This window comes from Triticum aestivum, chromosome 7D, assembly GCF_018294505.1.
Source record: "Triticum aestivum cultivar Chinese Spring chromosome 7D, IWGSC CS RefSeq v2.1, whole genome shotgun sequence".
NCBI lineage: Eukaryota > Viridiplantae > Streptophyta > Magnoliopsida > Poales > Poaceae > Triticum > Triticum aestivum.
Window position 1 is genome coordinate 75,866,074 of NC_057814.1, and position 10,730 is coordinate 75,876,803.

The following is a 10,730-nucleotide window of genomic DNA, read 5'->3' on the forward strand; positions in this document are numbered from 1 at the left end:
GTCTAGGCTTGGTTCGTCTTCGTGGCTTCATCTTATTCATGGACTCGTTCTTCTTCCTAGAGGGATTTCAGGCAAGATGACCGTTACCCTGGATCTCAATACTATCATTGCTATGCTAGTTGCTCTGTTCTATCGCTATGTTGCGCTACCTATCACTTGCTCTTCAAGCCTCCCAAATTGCCATGAAACCTCTAACCTTTTTCACCCTTCCTAGCAAACCGTTGTTTGGCTATGTTACCACTTTGCTCAACCCCTCTTATAGCATTGCTAGTTGCAGGTGTAGTTGTAGGTTGTTCCATGTTGGAACATGGATATCATGAACTTTGTTGGGATATCACAATATCTCTTATTTAATTAATGCATCTATATACTTGGTAAAGGGTGGAAGGCTCGGCCTTATGCCTGGTGTTTTGTTCCACTCTTGCCGTCCTAGGTTCCGTCATACCGGTGTTATGTTCCTTGATTTTGCATTCCTAACGCGGTTGGGTATTATGGGAACCCCTTGACAGTTTGCTTTGAATAAAAACTCCTCCAGACATGCCCAACCTTGGTTTTACATTTGCCTAACAACCTATTACCCTTCCCTTGGGTCGGCCAACCCGAGGGTCATCTTTATTTTAACCCCCCGGACCAGTGTTTCTCTAAGTGTTGGTCCGAACCGGGCAACCTGCGGGGCCACCTCCGGGCAACTTGAGGGCTGGTTTAACTCGTAGCTTGACCTATCCGGTGTGTCCTGAGAACGAGATACGTGCGACTCCTATCAGGATTGTCGACACATCGGGCGGCTTTGCTGGTCTTGTTTTACCATTGTCGAAATGTCTTGTAACCGGGATTCCAAGACTGATCGGGTCTTCCCGGGAGAAGGAATATCCTTCGTTGACCGTGAGAGCTTGTGATGGGCTAAGTTGGGACACCCCTGCAGGGTATAAACTTTCGAAAGCCGTGCCCGCGGTTATGTGGCAGATGAGAATTTGTTAATGTCCGGTTGTAGAGAACTTGACACTTGACTTAATTAAAACGCATCAATCACGTGTGTAACCGTGATGGTCTCTTTTCGGCGGAGTCAGGGAAGTGAACACGGTTTGGGTTATGTTTGAATGTAAGTAGTTCCAGGATCACTTCTTGATCACTCCTAGCTTCTCGACCGTTGCGTTGCTTCTCTTCTCACTCTTATTTGCGTAGGTTAGCCACCATATATCCTTAGCCGCTGCTGCAACCTCACCACTTATCCTTTCCATACCCATTAAGCTTCGCTAGTCTTGATACCCATGGTAATGGGATTGCTGAGTCCTCGTGGCTCACAGATTACTAAAACAACAGTTGCAGGTACAGGTTTTGCGATGATCATGACGTGAGAGCGATGTTACTTGTTTTGGAGTTCTTCTTCTGCTTCTTCTTCGATCAAGGGATAGGTTCCAGGTCGGCAGCCTGGGTTAGCAGGGTGGATGTCATTTGAGTTTCTGTTTGTGTTTCATCCATAGACGGATGTTACTCTTATGTATGATGATGTTGTATTCGTGTGGCATTCTATGCCTTTTATATGTATCCCCATCTATTATGTAATATTGATATAATGATATCCACCTTGCAAAAGCGTAGCAATATGCGGTTCTATCCTTGGTGGGATCTTCGAGTCTTTTTAGGATAGGGTCGCATCTTGGGCGTGACAAGTTGGTATCAGAGCCTCGACCGACCATAGGAGCCCCCCTTGATTGTTCGTAGTTGGCCGTTGTTGAGTCTAGATGAAAACTGTTTTCGGAGTCTAGTTATATCGGAGATTAGGAATTCTTTTTACTCCTCAGCCCCTTCGTCGCTCTGGTGAGGAATCTTGGCGTAGTTGTTTTGAATTACTCCTCTTCCCTTTCAAACTTTCTTTAGGATCACGCGGTTATTTTTTCGTTCGTTGGTTCTCAGCTCTTTTCATCCGGTGCATTTCTCGTCCAGTTGACTCGAGCCTCTTCATCTTTGCCAAGTTCAATCCTTAGTTATCTCTCAACGAAGTTGTTTCTCTGTCCTTAGTTGTCTTCTTTTCCCACCCGCCCACCCTTTTCTCTTCTCGGAGCCAGAGCCCGTAATCGAGTATACATACTAATCATGCGAAGTCTTTACATTCTTTCTTCAATTATTTCAACTCTTCAAGTTATTCGTCGGTTCTACCTTCCAAGTTGCCTTTATTTCCAGCCCTCCCACCCTTTTTTCTTCCCGGAGCTTGAGTCTCTTTGGAGCATCAATTTCATTTGTGTTGAACCTCTTCAATCTTTCGTAAATTATTTCAACCGGTGAATTCTCGTCCCGTTTGACATTCTTCACCACTTTTTCTTCTCCGGTGGACTCAATTCAAGTTTTTCGGGTTGATCATATTCTTTTCCTTGGATCAAGTGTTTTCCCTGTCGTTCGCCTCTCGCCAGTGTATCCTTTTGGAGTGCTCAAGACATCTCAGGAGATTCATCTGTGTTCCAATTAATTCGAGGTTGTCACCTCATTCAAATATTCCAATTGTTCCGGTGCATCATCTATTCCGCAATCCTTTTCAACGGTGTTTTCTTTTAGTGGGCCCTAACCCACAGGTCTTTTCCCAGGATCTTACCTGACTCTTCTAATTATTCCGGAGCCATTCCCAATTCTTTCAATTCTTCCGGAGGCATTGCGTTGTTCATATTCTCTCTTGCACTCTTGTTTCACCTCTTCCTCTTTCTCTTCCGTCTCGTTCCTACGATCTCGGGACGAGATCTCTTGTTAGTGGAGGAGAGTTGTAACGCCCCGATGCGCCAGGTGTCTTCCAGTTATTCCGCTGTCGTTGCCATGTCTTTTGCTTGCGTGTTGCACTTTGCCATGTCATCATCTGCATTTCATCTGCATGCTTTTCAAAACTTGCATCCGTTCGGGTCCTCCCAGTTCTTTCCGTTGTCCGTTCTGAGCCCAACCACACTCGCACGCGCCCGTCGCCCCTCTCGGACCTTGTTTCGTGAGCGGGAGAAAAACGTTCTCGGAATGGGCCGAGATTTGCTGAGTGGCCTTGGTATATCACTGGTACAGCGCCCGTCAAATTTCGTTCCATTTGGCGGTCGTTTGATGACCCAACGGTTAACCGAGTTAGCCGAAACCCCCCTTCTCTTTGCAGCCCAGCACCTCTTCACACAGCCCACCTAACCCATCTAAACCCCCTCCATGCTCTTTGCCGTTCGATCACGATCGTGTGGGTGATAACCGCACCCCATTTGACTCTCCTAGCTCCCCTACCTATAAATAGGCCCTCCCCTTTCAATTTTCGCAGTCCAAACACCCCTAACCCTAGCCCATCTCCTCCCACCACGCCGGACACGTCCACCCCCGTCGCCGGACGCGTCCATCGCCGCCTCCCGCGCCAATGGCCTCGTGCCACCTGTCGATCACTGCCGCCAGCCGCCGCAGGCCCACTGGGGCCCAGATCCGGCCCGCCCCGGGCCAGATCGGGCCCGAGCCTCGCCGCCCGCCGCCTCCAGCGTCGGCGCCCCGCCACTATCGCGCCTCCACCACTGCAGTCCAGCGCTGGCCCCCGCCTTCCCCATCGCAGGCACCCCCCCGCCGCCGCCCTAGAGCAGGAGCTGCCTCCTCCGCCGCCTCACTCCGGCGTCGCGCCGCCCGCCTCCCCGCGCTCGACCTCGCCGCTGGGAGCCTCGCCCCCCGCCGGTATCCGCGTCACTGGCACCGCCCCGCAGCTCCCCGCCGCCTCGCCGCACTGAAGCTCGCCGGAACGCGCCGCCCTCCATCGGCGCGCCACGGATCCGGTCGGGCCGGACCTCGCCGACGTCCTCCCGGCCTTCCCCGCGCCTCCCCGTCATTCCGCTCCTTGCCGGAGTTGCCGGAGCTTCGCCGGAGCTCAGATCGGGATCGGGACCAGATCCACCGGTCCCCGACCAAACGCCGCGCCCGATCCCGCACCGACTCGTCCCTGGGATCCCGTCGTCCAGTTTTTCGCTAGGTATAATATGGCCAAGTCCCCAGATTTCCAAGTCCATGTGTGCATCTTTGACTTGCCATAACTTCTTGCATACTGCTCCGTTGTGCGTGCACGATATATCAAACTGTTCACTCTGAGATGCTCTACATTTTATTCCACTGTGACATTCTTGTTTGAGTCCATCTTTATGCTCTTATCCTCATTGCAAGAGTTATATATGATGTTAACTGTTGTCTGTTAACAGAACTTGGTGATTTGTCTTTTTAATTGCATTTTGTGTGTGCATCCTATGAGCTTGATGTCTACATGAGTTGTGAGCTACATCATGCCATCTTTGAAGCGGTTCAAGTCTTGTATTTTTAAGAGCTCTGTGATGACTAGTACAAGCATGCAAAGTAGGCTCCGTGATGTAGCTATTTTCAGACACGGTGTTTTGCCAAGTCCTTTTCCTGTTACTTTTTTTGCTATGTTGCCATGATGCTACCATGAGTTCCATGCATGATCTTGAGATGTTCAGTAAGGATGTTTTGTTCTACATGTTGTACTCTATCCATCCATGCGGTTGGTTGAAATTATGGATTGTTGTAGATTGTTGTTATCATGCTCCAAAGTTGCTAGATAATGTTGCTGTCAGCCTGTTAATATGAAGTTCAGTATTGCCATGTGTTTTGCTAGTGATCCGTGCACCCTATGACTATGCTATTGCCATGTTTAGCTCCATAAATGTGTCTTATTATTTTTGGTCACATTTTCATGCCATGTATTGCTCTGTGGTGAGTTGTACAAGCTCACCAACATGCCTACTTATCGTTGCTTCTGCCATGTACTGTTATTTTAGTTGCCATGTTTGCATGGATGCTACCATGTTTTCCGTTGATCTTTGGAATAAGTTCATTAAGGAAGTGTTGTTAAGTGCTTTTATTAATAGAATTCCGTGCTTAAGTTTTCCATGATAGCTTGCTGTAACTTGTAGTTTGCTAGCTCTAAACATTGCAACCTGATGTTATTTCTGTCATGTCCTGTGAATTTCTGCCAAGTCTGTGAAACTCTTATTATTTGCAATCTAGCCATGTCCTTTTGAGCATGTTCTAGTGGCTTCTGGAGTTAGCTAATTGTTCATGTTTTGTTAAGCTTCATTTGTACATCGCGTCCACGCCTTTTGCTTTCATGTTGGTGTGCTGTAGCATATTTTAATGATGCTTCCAAGATGCGTAGTTGCTGTTTTGGACAGATTATTGTTATATCTTGTTTGGAGTGTATGTGTTGCACCGTTGCTCCGTTTTGAGCATGCTCTATATGAAAATTGCGTGATTTTGCATGTAGTTTCATCTTATCATGTTGCATCCTTGTTTTGGATGTGTTTGCTTGATGCTTGAATGCATTTTGCATCAATGCCATGTTTAACTTTATTGCTCATATCTTCTAGGCCGTAGCTCCAAACTAAATGATCTTTATATGTAACTTGACTAGAATTTCATGTAGATCATCTTGGTGCATCTTAACTTGTTGTTTACCAACTTGAACATAAGGTTTATTCAGTTCTGGACCAATTTCGAAATTTGCATATGGGGACTTACCGGATTTGTTATATGTTGTTTCCGGCCTCATTTAAACTTGCTTTGATGTGTTGCTCTTGTATGCATCATCTCTTGCCATGAGTAGCATCATATAGCCTTGTCATGCATCATACTTGGTTGAGCATCATGTCTTGTTTATGTGTTGTGTGTTTACCTTGTTGTTTGCTTCTTTCCGGTTGTGCTTCTTCTCGTTAGTTCCTGTTTCGTTGCGATCGTGAGGATTCGTTCGTCTACGCTTGGTTCGTCTTCGTGGCTTTATCTTCTTCATGGACTCGTTCTTCTTCCTAGCGGGATTTCAGGCAAGATGACCGTTACCCTGGATCTCACTACTATCATTGCTATGCCAGTTGCTCCGTTCTATCGCTATGCTGCGCTACCTATCACTTGCTCTTCAAGCCTCCCGAATTGCCATGAAACCTCTAACCTTTTTCACCCTTCCTAGCAAACCATTGTTTGGCTATGTTACCGCTTTGCTTAGCCCCTCTTATAGCGTTGCTAGTTGCAGGCTGTTCCATATTGGAACATGGATATCATGAACTTTTTTGGGATATCATAATATCTCTTATTTAATTAATTCATCTATATACTTGGTAAAGGGTGGAAGGCTCGGCCTTATGCCTGGTGTTTTGTTCCACTCTTGCGCCCTAGTTTTCGTCATACCAGTGTTATGTTCCTTGATTTTGCGTTCCCAACGTGGTTGGGTGTTATGGGAACCCCTTGACAGTTTGCTTTGAATAAAAACTCCTCCAGCAAGGCCCAACCTTGGTTTTACATTTGCCTAACAACCTATTACCCTTCCCTTGGGTCGTCCAACCCGAGGGTCATCTTTATTTTAACCACCCCGGGCCAGTGATTCTCTAAGTGGTTGTCCGAACTGGGCAACCTGCAGGGCCACCTTGGGGCAACTTGAGGGCTGGTTTTACTCGTAGCTTGACCTATCCGGTGTGTCCTGAGAACGAGATACGTGCGACTCCTATCGGGATTGTCGACACATCGGGTGGCTTTGCTGATCTTGTTTTACCATTGTCGAAATGTCTTGTAACCGGGATTCCGAGACTGATCGGGTCTTCCCGGGAGAAGGAATATCCTTCGTTGACCGTGAGAGCTTGTGATGGGCTAAGTTGGGACACCCCTGCAGGGTATAATCTTTCGAAAGCCGTGCCCACGGTTATGTGGCAGATGGGAATTTGTTAATGTCCGGTTGTAGAGAACTTGACACTTGACTTAATTAAAATGCATCAACCGCGTGTGTAACCGTGATGGTCTCTTTTCGTCGGAGCCCGGGAAGTGAACACGGTTTGGGTTATGTTTGAACGTAAGTAGTTCCAGGATCACTTCTTGATCACTCCTAGCTTCTCGACCGTTGCGTTTCTTCTCTTCTCGCTCTTATTTGCGTAGGTTAGACACCATATATGCTTAGCCGCTGCTGCAACCTCACTACTTATCCTTTCCATACCCATTAAGCTTTGCTAGTCTTGATACCCATGGTAATGGGATTGCTGAGTCCTTGTGGCTCACAGATTACTACAACTACAGTTGCAGGTACAGGTTTTGGGATGATCATGACGCGAGAGCGATATTACTTGTTTTGGAGTTCTTCTTCTGCTTCTTCTTCGATCAAGGGATAGGTTCCAGGTCGGCAGCCTGGGCTAGCAGGGTGGATGTCGTTTGAGTTTCTGTTCGTGTTTCATCCGTAGACGGATGTTACTCTTATTTATGATGATGTTGTATTCGTGTGGCATTCTATGCCTTTTATATGTATCCCCATCTATTATGTAATATTGATGTAATGATATCCACCTTGCAAAAGCGTATCAATAGGCGGTTCTATCCTTTGTGGGATCTTCGTGTCTCTTTAGGATAAGGTCGCATATTGGGCGTGACACCAAGATACTTGGCCGATTCATGCGGATGCCGTCGTCACAGGCTACACGGCTAAGTCATGGTCAAGACAAATGGTAAAGTCCCTTATATGACATATGCAATCACTATATAAGGCCAGTGGCGAGCACACTCAAAACTATTTGTGCCAAGTGACCAAGATACTTGACCGATTCATGCGGATGCCTTCGTCACAGGCTACACGGCTAAGTCATGGTCAAGACAAATGGTAAAGTCCCTTATATGACATAGGCAATCACTCGATAAGGCCAGTTGCGAGCACACTCAAAACTGTTTGTGCCAAGTGACCAAGATACTAGGCTGATTCATACATGTGATGTCATCACAAAGAAAGTGTTAAAGGAGACACGGGCAGGAGTCGTGGACGGAACTGTACGCGCACCATGGAAAACTAGGCAAAACCACGTACACGGACTCTTACACGGACCCGTGAACGGGCTATACGGGGACACGGGAAAAAAACTGGCCGACGCCCGTCGTGGACAGAAGTGGACGCGCGCCATGGAAAACTGGGCAAAACCACGTACGAGGCACACACACGTACACGGACCCTTACACGGACCCGTGAACGGGCTGTACGCGGACACGGGAAAAAAAGCAGCCGACGCCGTCGTGGACAGAATGGGACGCGCACCATGGAAAACAGGGCAAAACCACATACGAGGCACACACACGTACACGGGCCCGTGAACGGGCGGTACGTGGACACGGGAAAACTGTGGCCGACGCCCATCGTGGACGGTACCGGACGCGCGCCATGGAAAACTGGGCAATACCACGTACGAGGCACACACACGTACACGGACCCTTACACGGACCCGTGAACGGGCTATACGTGGACACGGGGAAAAAGGGGCCGACACCCGTCGTGGACGGAACGGGACGTGCGCCATGGAAAACTGGGAAAAACCACGTACGAGGCACACACACGTGCACGTACCCTTAGACGGACACGTGAACGGGCTGTACGTGGACACGGGAAAAAGCGGCCGACGCCCGTCGTGGACGGAACCAGACACACGCCATGGAAAACTAGGCAAAACCACGTAATCCGCACACACACGTACACGGACCCGTGAACGGGCGGTACGTGGACATGAGAGAAAAGTGGACGACGCCCGTCGTGGACAGAACCGGACGCGCGCCATGGAAAACTGGGAAAAACCACGTACGAGGCACACACACGTGCACGGACCCTTACACGGACACGTGAACGGGCTGTACGTGGACACGGGAAAAAGAGGCCGACGCCCGTCGTGGACGGAACCAGACGCACGCCATGGAAAACTGGGCAAAACCACAGAATTCGCACACACACGTACACGGACCCGTCAACGGGCGGTACGTGGACACGGGAGAAAAGTGGCCGACGCCCATCGTGGACGGAACCGGACGCGCGCCATGGAAAACTGGGCAAAATCACGTACGAGGCACACACACACGTACAAAGACCCTTACACGGACCCGTGAACGGGCTGTACGTGGACACGGGAAAAAAAGCGGCCGACGCCCATCATGGACGGAATAGGATGCGCGCCATGGAAAACAGGGCAAAACCACGTACGAGGCACACACACGTACACGGACCGTTACACGGACCCGTGAACAGGCGGTACGTGGACACGGGAAAAAAGTGGCTGACGCCCGTCGTGGACGGAACCGGACGCGCGCCATGGAAAACTCGGCAAAACCACGTACGAGGCAAACACACGTGCACGGACCCTTACACGGACCCGTGAACGGGCCGTACGTGGACACGCGGAAAAAGGGGCTGACACCCGTCATGGACGGAACGGGACATGCGCCATGGAAAACTGGGCAAAACCACGTACGACGCACACAGACGTGCACGGACCCTTACATGGACCCGTGAACGGGCTGTACGTGGACACGGGAAAAAAGCGGCCGACGCCCGTCGTGGACGGAACCAGACGCGCGCCATGGAAAATAGGGCAAAACCACGTAATTCGCACACACACACGTACACAGACCGTTACACACGGACCCGTGAACGGGCGGTACGTGGACACGGGAGAAAAGTGGCCGACGCCGTCGTGGACGGAACCGGACGCGCGCCATGGAAAACTGGGCAAAACCACGTACGAGGCACACACACGTACACAGACCCTTACACGGACCCGTGAACGGGCTGTACGTGGACACGGGAAAAAAGTGGCCGACGCCCGTCGTGGACGGAACCGGACGCGCGCCATGGAAAACTGGGCAAAACCACGTACGAGGCACACACACACATACACGGACCCTTACACGGACCCGTGAACGGGCTGTACGTGGACACAGGGAAAAAGGGGCCGACACCCATCATGGATGGAACGGGACGTGCGCCATGGAAAACTGGGCAAAACCACATACGAGGCACACACACGTACACGGACCCTTACACGGACCCGTGAACGGGCTTTATGTGGACACGTGAAAAAAGTGGCTGACGCCCGTCATGGACGGAACCGGACGAGCGCCATGCAAAACATGGCAAAACCACATACGTGGCACACACACGTACACGGACCCGTGAACGGGCTGTATGTGGACACGGGAAAAAAGTGGCCGACGCCCGTCGTGGACGGAACGGGACGCGCGCTATGGAAAACTGGGCAAAACCATGTACGAGGCACACGCACGTACACAGACACGTGAACGGGTATGAGAGGTCCGGGAGAAAAAAGGCCCACATGCCATGGAAACCAGGTCAAAACTAGCTAATGATGGTCAAGAAACGGTGCCATGGCAGCGAAAACAAGTCTCATGGCAGAAAAACTCTGCCACGGCAGCGTTTCAAAACAGTGTACCCCTCCTTCATAAACTGAAGGGCAGGGGTCCCAATGGGGGCTAAAACCCTCGGGTATAGTAGGGAGGAGGGGTCCTTCCTGGTGGGCGTACGGAACACGGGTGGTTTTTCTTAGGAAAAACACCCGTTTTCTCGTACGCCCATCCTTTCCCAACGTTTCCTCGGATGTCCCGTCGTTATGCAATCACGAAGGTGCTGGCCTGGTCCCGTGTACGTCTTGTGAGAAATCCTGACCCTACAGCCGAATGTGGGTCGGGAAACAAGAAAGTACCCCGTTACGTGCTCGATCCGACCGACGGTAAACAGTCGCAACGGTGTCCCTCGAATGTCGCCTCCGGAAAACCGTTGCCCCCAGGGGCAACGTCCGCTGTCGCAGTCCCCTGTACGTCTCAAGTGAAATCCTGACCCAACAGCCGAATGCGGCTCGGGAAACAGGAAAGTAGCCCGTTTCGTGCATGATAAGACCGTCGGACAACGTTGCACAGACGTCCCGATTAAGTTG